The sequence below is a fragment of the Acomys minous genome, assembly GCF_964271855.1.
Source record: "Acomys minous genome assembly, chromosome: 18".
NCBI lineage: Eukaryota > Metazoa > Chordata > Mammalia > Rodentia > Muridae > Acomys > Acomys minous.
In genome coordinates, this window is record NC_140501.1 from 16,597,518 (window position 1) to 16,610,040 (window position 12,523).

The following is a 12,523-nucleotide window of genomic DNA, read 5'->3' on the forward strand; positions in this document are numbered from 1 at the left end:
TTATAACAGCAGTCAGTCAAAAATCCCAGTGATCCACTGTAACTCACTCTAGCTAGGCACAGAATGTCTCTGTCAGTGTTCTCAACCCAGGCCCAGACTCTGAAAATATGCTCCTACTATGACCAAAGTTCCATGATGTGAGATAACAGTACAGTTATCATGTTGAATCCAGTGTCCCTGGATTTAGATGCTAGCTCTGCCACTTGATAACTGTGAGACTGAAATGGAAAACAGCAACAAAACATGGGGCAGATGATGATTTTAAATACTGAGATGCTGATATCTATAAGTAATGCTGTGACATATTAAAAACTATAGTACATCCACCTCATTCTAAATGTTTGGCAAGTTTTTACTCTGTGTGTGTGTGTTGTGTTGTGATGTGTTGTGTTTGGTATGTGTGCATATGTGTATGTTTATATAAGGGTATCTATGGAGGCCAGAAGAGGGTGCTTCCTTGGCCCTGTGAGTTGCCTAGTGTGGATACCAGAAAACAAACCAGGTCCTCTGGAAAAGCAGCAATGATTCTTACACCACTAAGCCATCTGGTTAGCCCTGAAAAATGTTTTTTTAAATAAGCCGATAAGCCCTAAGGAAACTATCAAAGCAAAGTATGCAATTAAAAATTTAAATATAAACACATAGTGTAACATATATTGTTACAGCTATAGTTTCCCTCTCAGTTCCCTTAAGGGAAAATGTTCAATAATATTCTGCTAGATCATGCAAAACAGCCAGCTATTGATTTAGGCAGGAGAGGTCAAGGCAGGCTGTGCTGGCTAGATTTGTACAACTTGACACAAGGGAGAATCATCCAAAAAGAGGGAACCTCAATACAGAAAATGTTCTGGCAGAAGGGCATTCTTAATTAGTGATTGATGACGGGGAGACTCAGCCTATTATGGTGGTGCCATCAGTTGGCTGGTGATGCTAGATTCTATAAGAAAGCAGGCTGAGCAAGCCATGGGGAACAAGGCAGTAGCAGTCTCCTCTATGGTCTCCCTGTTTGAATTCCTGGTCTGACTTCCCTTACTGATGGACTATAATGTGGAAATGTAAACTAGATAAACCCTTTTCTCTATACCTTGTTTTTGGTCAACATACCAATAAAAGAATCTGGCTATTATGAATAAAGCTGATATGCACACAGTTGAGCAAGTGTCCTCGTATGGTGGATCATCTTTCAGATATATGCCAAGGAGTGGTATAGCTGGGTCTTGAGATAACACTATTCCTAATTTTCTGAGAAAGTGCCAGATTGATTTCCAAAGTGGTTGTTTGGAGTACAAGTTTGCACTCCCATTAGCAATAAAGGAATGTTTCCCTTTCTCCACATCCTCACCAGGACATGGAAACTGAGCAACTCTCTACTCAGTGACAACTGGGTCAGGGAAGAAATAAGAAAGAAATTAAAGACTTCCTAAAATTCAATAAAAAGGAAGGTACAACATACCCAAACTTATGGTCCAGAACGAAAGCAGTGCTAAGAACAAAGTTCATAGCACTAAGTGCCTTTATAAAGAGATTGGAAACATGTCATACAAGCAACTTAACTGCATACCTGAAGGCCCTAGGGGGAAAAAAATAAGGAGACACACCCAAGTGAAGTAGATGGCTGGAAATAATCAAACTCAGGGCTGAACTCAATAAATTAGAAACAAAGAGAACAATTCAAAGAAGCAATGAAACCAAGAGATGGTTCTTTGAGAAAATCAACAAGATAGAGAAACCATTAGCCAAACTAACTTAAAGGCAGAGACATACTATGCAAATCACCAAAATCAAAAATGAAAAGGGAGGCATAACAACAGGCACTGAGGAAATCCAATGAATCATTAGGTCTTACTTCAAAAGCCTATATGCCACAAAATTTGAAAACCTAAATGTAATGGATAATTTTCTTGACAGAGTCCACCTACCAAAGTTGAATCAAGATCAGGTAAACACATACAGTCTTAAAGTTAGGGAAACTACAGGTCAGAAGGTAGAGAGGCAGTGCAAAGAAAGTTAGTTGTACATGAATACAAGAGTGTAAGACAAACAAGAAGAAATTTTAACAAGGTAAAAAGGTAAGGCAAAACATATTAGGGATATTTATCTACATTGATAGTCTATTATGGGATACCAGTAATTAAGGAAAATGGGATGGCCTGAGAAAAAAAGGAGGAGGGGAAAGTGATAAGCAACAACACCAACTCAAAAGATCTGTATATGGGATGTGACATGAAAAGATTCTTCTTTTGATAGTTAGCAAGAAATTTGACCATCACTCTCTTGATATAAAGTACTCCCACAGAATTCATCACCTCTAAAGGCATTAATTTCACTTACTTTCCTATTTCACAGTCATTTTTGAGTATCCGTGCTGTGGCTGTTATTTCATTTATAGCCTTAATTGAGGTTTTATATAAGACATGTTTGAATTTCAAATTTATACGTGTCAAAACAGAGGAGGACATGTGATATAAATATGATAAGTATAATATCTGATGTAGTCAAAATATGTCATACTAACTGTGGTACTTAGTAGAAAATTTTATGCAATTTTAATATATTTAGAAAATAAAGAAACACTTCAAGTGATATGTGTTAGCTTGATTTTTTGTGAAGGTAGTGGTAAAGATAGCTTCATTAATCATTTGGCAATATAAACATATATCAAAATATATCAGCTGGGCAAAGGAGCTTGTTCCTGTTATCCCAGCACTTGAAAACCAAGGCTTAGAAGTATCCTAAGTTCAAAGCCAGCCTGGGATACAGAATGAAGCCATAAGCACAATTCCAAAAAATAAATTAACAAATAAACAAATTCCATACAGCCCATAAATATATAACACATGCAAGTATTACTGTTCAGTTATCAATAAAAATTCAAATATTTTAATGATATGATCAAGTAAAAAATGTCTTTTGTCTTACATTTAGAATGTTATTTTCTAGGAAGAAAGGTAATAGTGCATACAATCCAATATATATGCATACACATATGACCGATATACATGACATGTGACACATTACCTTGACTTATTTTCCTAATCACTGTTTAGGAACTTATCAGAGATGTCATTCATATTACCTCAAGTGTGCTATAATGTAGACACTAAGTCTTGTAATGAAGTCATAGAAAAGGCTATCATCTTGAAGTAAGAGAGGTCCATTGATGCTTTTCACTTCTTCACATAGAAAACTAATGAAAATCATACTGTTGAAGTTTTAAGCTTTTTATAGCTTAAAACATTGTTTTAACATTGCTAAGTCACTTAATAATTACTTGATCATATTCTTAGTGCTTTTACCATTCTTTTTTCTCATAAAGAGTGTCTCTGCTTCCTAATGTATGCTGTTACTTCCCCTCTCAAGTTTTCTGATCAATAATATTATTAGTGTGTCACTGAATCCAGAGATATAAGGCAACTCACCCGTGGTACCATGGTTAATGCCTGTGCATGGCTGGAGAGATGGCTCAGAGAGCAAAGGTACTTTCCATCAAGGCTGACAGCCTGAGCCTGATCTCCAGAACACACACAGAAGAGAGAGTTAATTCCACAATTGTCTTCTCACTTCCACCTGTGCACATGCTTGAGTCTGCACACACACACACACACACACACACACACACCACATAAATTAACATATAAACAAATTAGAAACATTTAAGTCACAGACAGCAATAATACATGCATAAAAAATTGTATATTTTTGTTTCAGTTACAAAAGATACCAAATTTTAACAAAAGATACTTACTGTGCTCTGGTTTGGTTTTCTAATACTTTGTTGGAAATATGTACTTATCAGGAATATCCGTCTGAAAATTGTCTTAATTGTTATCCCTTTTTGGTTTTGGCATTAGGGCATTATTGACCTACTAAAAACATTTTTAGAACTTCTCTTCAAGTCTTTAAATTCTAACTGTGAAGAGAGGGGACTAACTCTGACATGAGCTCTGATGCCCCATCTTTGACCACTTCCCCTTGGTAGGAAGACCTGGTGGCACTCAGTGGTAGGGGAAGCACCTTATCCAGATGAGATCTGAGAGGCTGTGATGGTATGGTGGTGGAGGAGGTCCCAGTCTGTCACAGACCACAGAGGGGCATAGGGTGAAAGAGGGAGGGAGGGAGAACAGAAAGATACAAGTAAGAGGATAACAATTTGGATGTAATCTGAATAAATTATTAAAATAAATACAAATAAAATCAGAAAGATAATATTGAAAAAAGAGAGAGGAAAAATGAAATACTTCCTCAGAGGTTTGGTGGAATCTGGCATTAAAGCCTTCAAGCCCTGCTATTTTCTTTAATGAGAGGCTTTTGTTATTGATTTAGTCTTCCTACTATTTGTATGTTCAGGTTTCCTATCTCTTCGTAGTTCCATGGTTTCATGTGTCCATTGCCTCATAACAATCCACAATAACTCTGATTCATTGTGCTTGTGTTTCAGTCTTATCAATTATAATATCTTTTTAAAATTATGATGTGATTTCAGACTTCTATTTTGTGTTAAGTCAAGTCTTAAAGAGATACACTCTCAACTTCATTGTTAAACTATTCATATTCACAACACTACAATGGATAGATGATAATAAAAATGGGACATGTATATAGGTCAAATGCTATACTAAAGAAAACAAAAACAGAATGAAATGTGGAGTGTGCTAGTAAGCTTCCTGTCATTATAGAAAAATATTTTAAAATATATTTTATTAATTTATTCATATTACATCTCAATTGTTATCCCATCCCTTGTATCCTCCCATTCCTCACTTCCTTCCATTTATAGCAAAATATTTATGATAAGAAACTTAGAAAGAAACATGTTTTATGTAGATCATGGCTTTAAAAGTTCAAGTGTATGATTCAATATGCTTAAAACTTTCAGTCAGTGCCGAGGGCAGCCCATGATGAAGGGAGTCCATAGTACAATGACATTGCTTCTGCCCTGAGACAGAGAACAAAAAGGGAACAGCAGCTCTATGGGATGTATCCCTACTAAATTAAGACCACTTTCCAGACCCTAATTTTAAACCCCAACAGCACCAGGCTGGAGACCAAGCCTCTGACACATACTGTATGTCCCTTTGGAGGACATATGTTTTTCAGACTATGAGTATACTTTTAAAATTATAAAGAGTGGGTGTTATATACTTTTGTCACAAAAAAATGATAATGAAGTGAGGGAATTAATTTGTTAATTAAAGATATATATATATATATATATATATATTTAATTTGAAGAGTATTTATTGCCAACTGTGTTATATCTTTAATAAAAAGTTTTTAAAACACATAGGGATTTCTATGTATTTCCAAATATTTTCTAACAATATATCTATTGTGCTAAAAAGAAAAAGTATCTAGACAGCTACCATTTATTATAATAAGATTTTTCCTGGATGGTAAAGTCAGAAGATTTAATGCAGAAAATAAATTATTAACCAGTTAGTGTATAGTTTTTTCAGATATTACTCATAACTTCCCCATCTGCCATTTCATATACCTATGTCTTACCTGCATATTAGGCTTTGCTTTTATCAATCTCAGCTGGGGATTATTATATCAGTTTTAATGCCTCTAAAAAACTGTAGTAAATGTGAATTTATATCACAAGTGGAAAATCTGAGAATGGGGGACATTTTCCATGTGGCAGACTCATAAAACGATCACTTTTAGCAAAGAACCTGCATTCAAGAGAAATTTGCAAAAATCTTTTGAGCACATTCGCAGTCTTAGGAGAAACTGCTAATAGGGAATCTGTTCTGCTGCAGCTGCTTGATTTATGAAAGCATAAACAACCCTGACTCACTCGGAGGAAGTCGTAATTACCATATGGAGTGCTAAATGTACAGACACTGTGTAAGGACCAATGCGATGACTTAAATTATGGTCATTATACCATTCCCATTCCCAAATCCTACTTTAATCCCTACTGTAGGAAAAACATTAACTCCACTCAGTACTTTTCACTATCAATTTCACTGAATCTTGAGAATACAACTATATCATATACCAAGACACCTAATAAAGTGATAAGTAAAAGCTGATTCACTAGGTAATTTTAAGTGACTGTTCCTTCAAGTGTTTGATAGTGATATTGTCACATGTTTACTATAGGCTGTACGTTATGCTGTGAGGTAAGGATATTGTAAGACTATTTTAAGGGGTGACTTTTTGATGGTTCCCCAATGGAATGAGAAAGGCAAACAATATGCTGTGATAAAGACATTTGCATAAAACTGTCACAATCATCGTCGTCCTAAAAATGAATCAAAGCTTCAGGAACTGAGGTGGTGTCATAATATGTACAGAAATGGCTAGAACATAGAAAAACAAAGGAAAGAGAAATTGTGTTGAAACTTTCCATCACAGAGAAGCAATGGGGAAGGTTCATATGGTACATACAGAACATAATTAATGATGATATAAAAATCAACTGTTTAAGTTCTCTTTCTTAGGAGACGGATATATATTAAAGACATGATTCATAGGACATTTTGAGAGGTATCTGTTGATTTATTGATTTTTTTTGCGATTATACTTATAAATATGTATTCCTGTTTAGACAACCTTGTTGCGTAAAGAGATTTACCATGCCTCTAGCTAAATGTCCAGTGTGAAAGTGCCCGCATGACCCTTGGCACTGTGACACACGCTCTCATGTCCTCTCTGTAATTTATCTGCATAAGGTCAATTAGCTTTCTCTGGTAGAAATTATTAGAAGGCAGGACTCAAAGCAAGGCCAAGTGAATCACAAAAGGGGGAGCCCCAGGTAAGGAAAGCCCCAAGTCTGTCCAGGGGTCCAGATGGTCCTCCAGTGCCTGCGAGCCTTGCTTCCTCCCGTTGGCATGAACATCTGTTCCACAGGGAAAGGCGTGAGGAACATGACACAAGTGGTGGGCACTGACATATTCAGGAGAGAGGAAATGATTTATTTTATATTAAAAATTGTTACTGTTGCGAAAATAAAAGCACAACTTGAATATGCCTCTGTATGGCTTATATAACGTATGTGTGTTTAAGAGAAAAATTGTATATTTTTATTAAATCATAACACAAAATACAGGTTCTGAAAATCTAATTAGCACAATGAAGAAAAACAGGAGGCCTATAAAAACTATATTCTGAAATATGAGTCAGATTCAACCAAGAATTTAAAATAAGAAGAGGCGAACCCCAAAAAGAATATATTTGCTAAGTTGTTTATTTATCAGCTAGAAATATAAGTGGAAAAACTGACCAGCATTTACAAATTTTAAATTAACAAAAATAATTGGAGACTATGAAGATTATAAATTATCTGCATGCTAATTTAAGGAACAAATTATTAAATTAGATGGTAAAACATATAGCTGAACCTTAACACATTAAATAAAATAACAGCATTTCTAATAGGTTCACATAATATAAAAAGAATCAACATGTGGATTGATTCCATATTCTGGCAATTGTACACAGGGCTATTTGAATATGGAAGATTAGATATCACTTCAAATTATTGATTTATTTTCCTTTGAGTCTACACCTGTATTTGTATGAACATGGGAACTCTGATGCGTATGATGGTGTTTTGACTTTTAAGTACTTTCCACATCTCTGGACTAATTAGCATTTTCATCAAATGGGAAGATGTCCTACAGAGCATTACAGTTTTCATGTTTGTGAGAAGTTATGTCAATACGAGTAATACAGTAATTTGGAAATCCTTCAGCTTTTCACTGGCCCTGCTGTGCCAGCCTGTGGTGCTGTGAGACCAGCCTGCTGTCACACTAGGCTAGGAGTTCCAGGATTGTGGATATCACTCAGGACCTTGGGGCTACAAGGACTTCCTGTCACTGTGTTTCGGTGCTTAACCTTCTCAGTGAGATTGGAAACAGTCTTGGGCTCAGTTCCCTCTTCTTCCTCCAGGAAGATAATATTTTGCTCTGCAATGTGTTGTTTACAGTGTGCTCAGAATAATGCAGATAGTGTGAAATTGTCTTCCGATTCTTTTCACCATATGTTTTCTTTTTTCTATCCTTCCTTCTCTTACAGTGATGGCTTATCTTGTATGCTAATTCTAATGAAGGGTGTTTTTCATGTGTTGTTATGTAAATTGATGTTTCTATCACAGATGTGTGCTAAAAAGGTACGCTCTGTCATCTTGCTGGCATCTAGTCTTTGAAGACTAGTCTTTGAATGCAGGATAAATCCTAGGTATCAGCCAGTTATAACTACATTTTTCACAAGTAAAAGATAGCACAGGCAAAAAAGCTAAAGTAGCTTTTCTAAGCTATGGTGCTACAGTGATCAGGAAGGAAGTTGTCTTAGTCATAGCAAAATTTACTTTATAAAAGTGAAAACAATGAAAATAGTTTATGAAGAAGGTGTCCAGTATTATGATCCTAGAATGAGAAAGTAGGTCAAAACTTGGGCCTGGGAAACAGGAAAAGGCAACTCAAAGCAAACCAAAACAAAACTTTAAAAGAAAAAGAAAAGGGCATGTTGGATCACAGAAGATAACGGACCAGAAAAGAAAGTTACAGCAAAGCATTAAAAAAGCAATTCCAAAATGAAAAACTCATTGTGCTTATTCTAATAAAAAATAGGATTTTCAGCTGGGTGTGGTGGCACATGCCTTTAATCCCAGCACTCAGGAGGCATAAGCAGGCAGATCACTGTGGATTCAAAGCCAACGTGTTCTACAAAACGACTCCGGGACAGCCGAGGCTAATTCAAGGAGACCCTGTCTTAAAAATTAAAAAATAAAAAAATAAAAACACAGGATTTTCTGGAATCTAAGAGAAACACTGACATCAGCAGTACATCTTAGACATATAAAATGAAAGTCAAGTAGGTAGCGACAATTTGCTTCTCTCTGTGAATGAGAAAACACAAAAGATAACAAGTAGCTGAAATAAACACTTTTGGCAAGTTTTTTTTCTCCTTTATTAATTTATTCTTGTTACATCTCAATGGTTATCCCATCCCTTGTATCCTCCCATTCTTCCCTCCCTCCCATTTTCCCCTTATTCCCCTCCCCTATGACTGTTCCTGAGGAGGATTACCTCCCCCTGTATATGTTCATAGAGTATCAAGTCTCTTCTTGGTAACCTGCTGTCCTTCCTCTGAGTGCCACCAGGTCTCCCCCTCCAGGGGACATGGTCAAAGGTGAGGCACCAGAGTATGTGAGAAAGTAATATCCCACTCTGCACTCTACTGTGGAGAATGTTCTGTCCATTGGCTAGATCTGGGTAGGGGCTTAAGGTTTACCGCCTGTATTGTCCTTGGCTGGTGCCTTAGTTTGAGCGGGACCCCCGTGCCCAAATCTGCCTATCATAATGTTCTACTTGTAGGCTTCTAGGACCCTCTGGATCCTTCTATTTTGCCATTCTCCCATGCTTCTCTCATCTAGAGTCCCACTAGAATGTACTCCCCTCTGTCTCAGTTTCCTGGTAAGTGAAGGCTTTCGTGGCAAGTTTATTTGCAACTAGCTGGACAAAAGTATTTATCTGGCTGGGGAAGAAAGGCTCAGGAAATCATTTTGTTCTTTGAAGGTTCCATTTTGAAATTCAAAAACACTGAAATAAATGAGAAGTAAATAATATGCTGCAAATATTATATCAAAATTAGCATTCCTTAGTTATTAATATGTTAGTTAAAACATAGAACAAAAATCTTAATTATGACAGGACTGTCTAGACAGCTCAGTGGGAAATATGCAGGTCACCAAGCCTCATGACCCAAGTTCTAATCCCGGAACCTACATGGAGAGACCAACTCCCACAGGTTGTCCTCTGATCTCCACACATGTGCCTTGGCATACAAGTGTACACATGCATGCATATATACATACATACATACATACATACATATATACATACATGTTCAAAAATTATAAATACTTTTAAGGTGAGGTATTCTGAATCATTCTGAAGTACATTCTTCTCCAGTCTGCTCTCCTGTGGCTAGGACCCATTATATGATGTTGTTACAGATCATGTTACATATTTAACCCCTGTGTCTATTTTACCCATACTCGTTATCATGGTCATAGCTTATACTATTTATATGTCACAATATAAAAATAAATTCATCTTTAAGACACCACTTTGAGAGCAATACTAACAGCACTATTATACATATACGTGTGACACACACTATTGTGACACATGGGATGAGCTGGTGATGTCATACAGAGAGAGGCATAAGCAAATGTTTTCCAATGTTATCTGCAGAAATAAGGTCACCAGAGTTGATATAATTGCTTTCAAGGTAGAGAAAACAAATGTAAACCAGATTTTTCTGTCTAATAAAATCACCAGTGGGTAAGGCAAAGGTTCAGGAAGACAGAAGGGTTCTAATATATTAAGCACTCATTCAATGTCTGGTAGTAATTAAGAAAATAAACAGGATCCTGGGGCAAATTAACAGCACCAATTAAACTTCCCAGCAAGCTCACTTATACCTAAAACTAGTGCTGTCACATCTGGAAAATGGTTCACAAAAATGATGCCATGTATTCCTGATATTCTCAAACAAAATAAAATGAACCAAACAGGATTTAAACAGCAGATGTGTGGAAGGTAAGATGTTGGTACCAAATAAGAACTAACTCAGAATTTTCTCTTAACTTAAGAAATAGATAGATAGATTAGACAGATGATAGATAGATAGATAGATAGATAGATAGATAGATAGATAATAGATTGATAGAAATTTTAAAACTCAAAACATATTTCAAACTTTAAAGGGTACAATTACCTTCTAAATCTATTTTAAGGCAAAGAGCTATTTATAAATATGGGCTGTAATATAAATGCAAAACTCTCCTATATTTCTAAATGCAAATTTAAACTACATATAAGGATTCAGGAAACTAAATGTAGAGTAAAAAGGCTGTGCTTAAGACTCACATTAGAAAACTGTTTTGAAATTTTAAAGAGTTTACTATATCATCAAGCTTTTATTTATAAAACATTGTGCAAAGTTTAATCTACAAACACTAAGTACAATGTAACAAAACAATTCCTTTATATAAGTTATGAATGTGGTGAATTAAAAAGTTCATTGCCCACTCTTTTGAGTTGAGGAAACATTTATCTACAGAAAGCAGAGTGCCTCCAGAGCAGTATGCAACAGTTTTCTTTTCTTTTCTTTTCTTTTCTTTTCTTTTCTTTTCTTTTCTTTTCTTTTCTTTTCTTTTGTTATCTGTGTGCCATAAAATATGGGGCCAGTTGCACTATTTCCACAGACCTGATCAACAGTGAAAGGTAAAACCCAAACTCTAAGTAGGTATGGGAAGATCTTCTGTCTCCTGACACAGCATCACTCACCTCCTCCCAGAAACACACATATGGCATTGTCAGGAAAGCATCCTCGAAACCAGGAGCATTCTTATTTGGTTTTGCTTTTCAAGGTATTCTACTGAAGTAGAAGAATAAGAAAGAGAAAATGTGAATGTCAGTCAATGTGAATGTTTGTTCAACAAGCAGTGAGTTCATACCAGGTGACCAACGGAGTAGGGGAGCATTATGTTATTCAGGGGAACACACGGAGAACAGCAAAGGAGCCATCATACCTTCTAAGAGTCTATTCTACTGGAGAGCCCAAAGACAGATACTGTGAACACATTATGCTACACAGCTGGTCACTGAGGAAGAGGGCTCTGAATGGTGTGCCCAAGAAACCAGAGTTTACTGGATGGGCACAGGCTGGTCCTTGTTAGTTGTAAGGCAGTAAAGTGACAATATCTAGGACAGGCTCCAGGAAATAACTTTAAACCTCGAGGAAAAAGTGCAAAAGATGCAGCTGTTTATTTAGGGAAATTGACATTGGAAGACCAGTTCCAAAACAACACTGAAACGATGTCCACTAACCAAGACTCTCTGTAGCACTTTGCTGTGTAGATGAGGAAAAATACGTGCAAGAAATTTTGAAGAGCTCACTAGTTCTCATGTGAAATAAATTATGAAGAGCTAAGCGGAGCAAGAAGTTATAAGGTTCTCCAGTTGAGTTAGAACAAATATGAAGGAGGAAATGCTCACTTTTTCCCTGAAAAAAAAAAAGCATATTTCACTGAAATAATAGTAAAATAGAATTGATGGTAGTTGCAGAAGTTTTACTTACCACTTTGATATTATTTGAGATGATAGGAGAGCAATTATGGGAAATGTATATATTTCAGGAATTGGAGAATAGGATACTAAAGCAAGGCAAAGTGCTAAAGAGCATCGCGCATTTCTTCATGCCATAGAAGAGCTGGAAAATAAATTAAATGGTACAGATATTTTGAGAAGGAAGAGAATTCAAACTGAATTAGCAGTCTTCAATTAGAAACCCTTCATTCCTATGACATTTACATTTATCCATTCAAAACTTCTCTGCAACGAGTTCATTTCATTAAATAGCATTTGTTTTCACCTTTGTCTTGCTGTAAGTTATTTAACAAAACAGTATTCCACCAGGTTTAGTAAGCAGAGCTTTAATTATAGTGTACTCTGTATCTCTTGAGAAAATTGCCCTGTGCCTAGACTGTAAACTGAACTGAGAT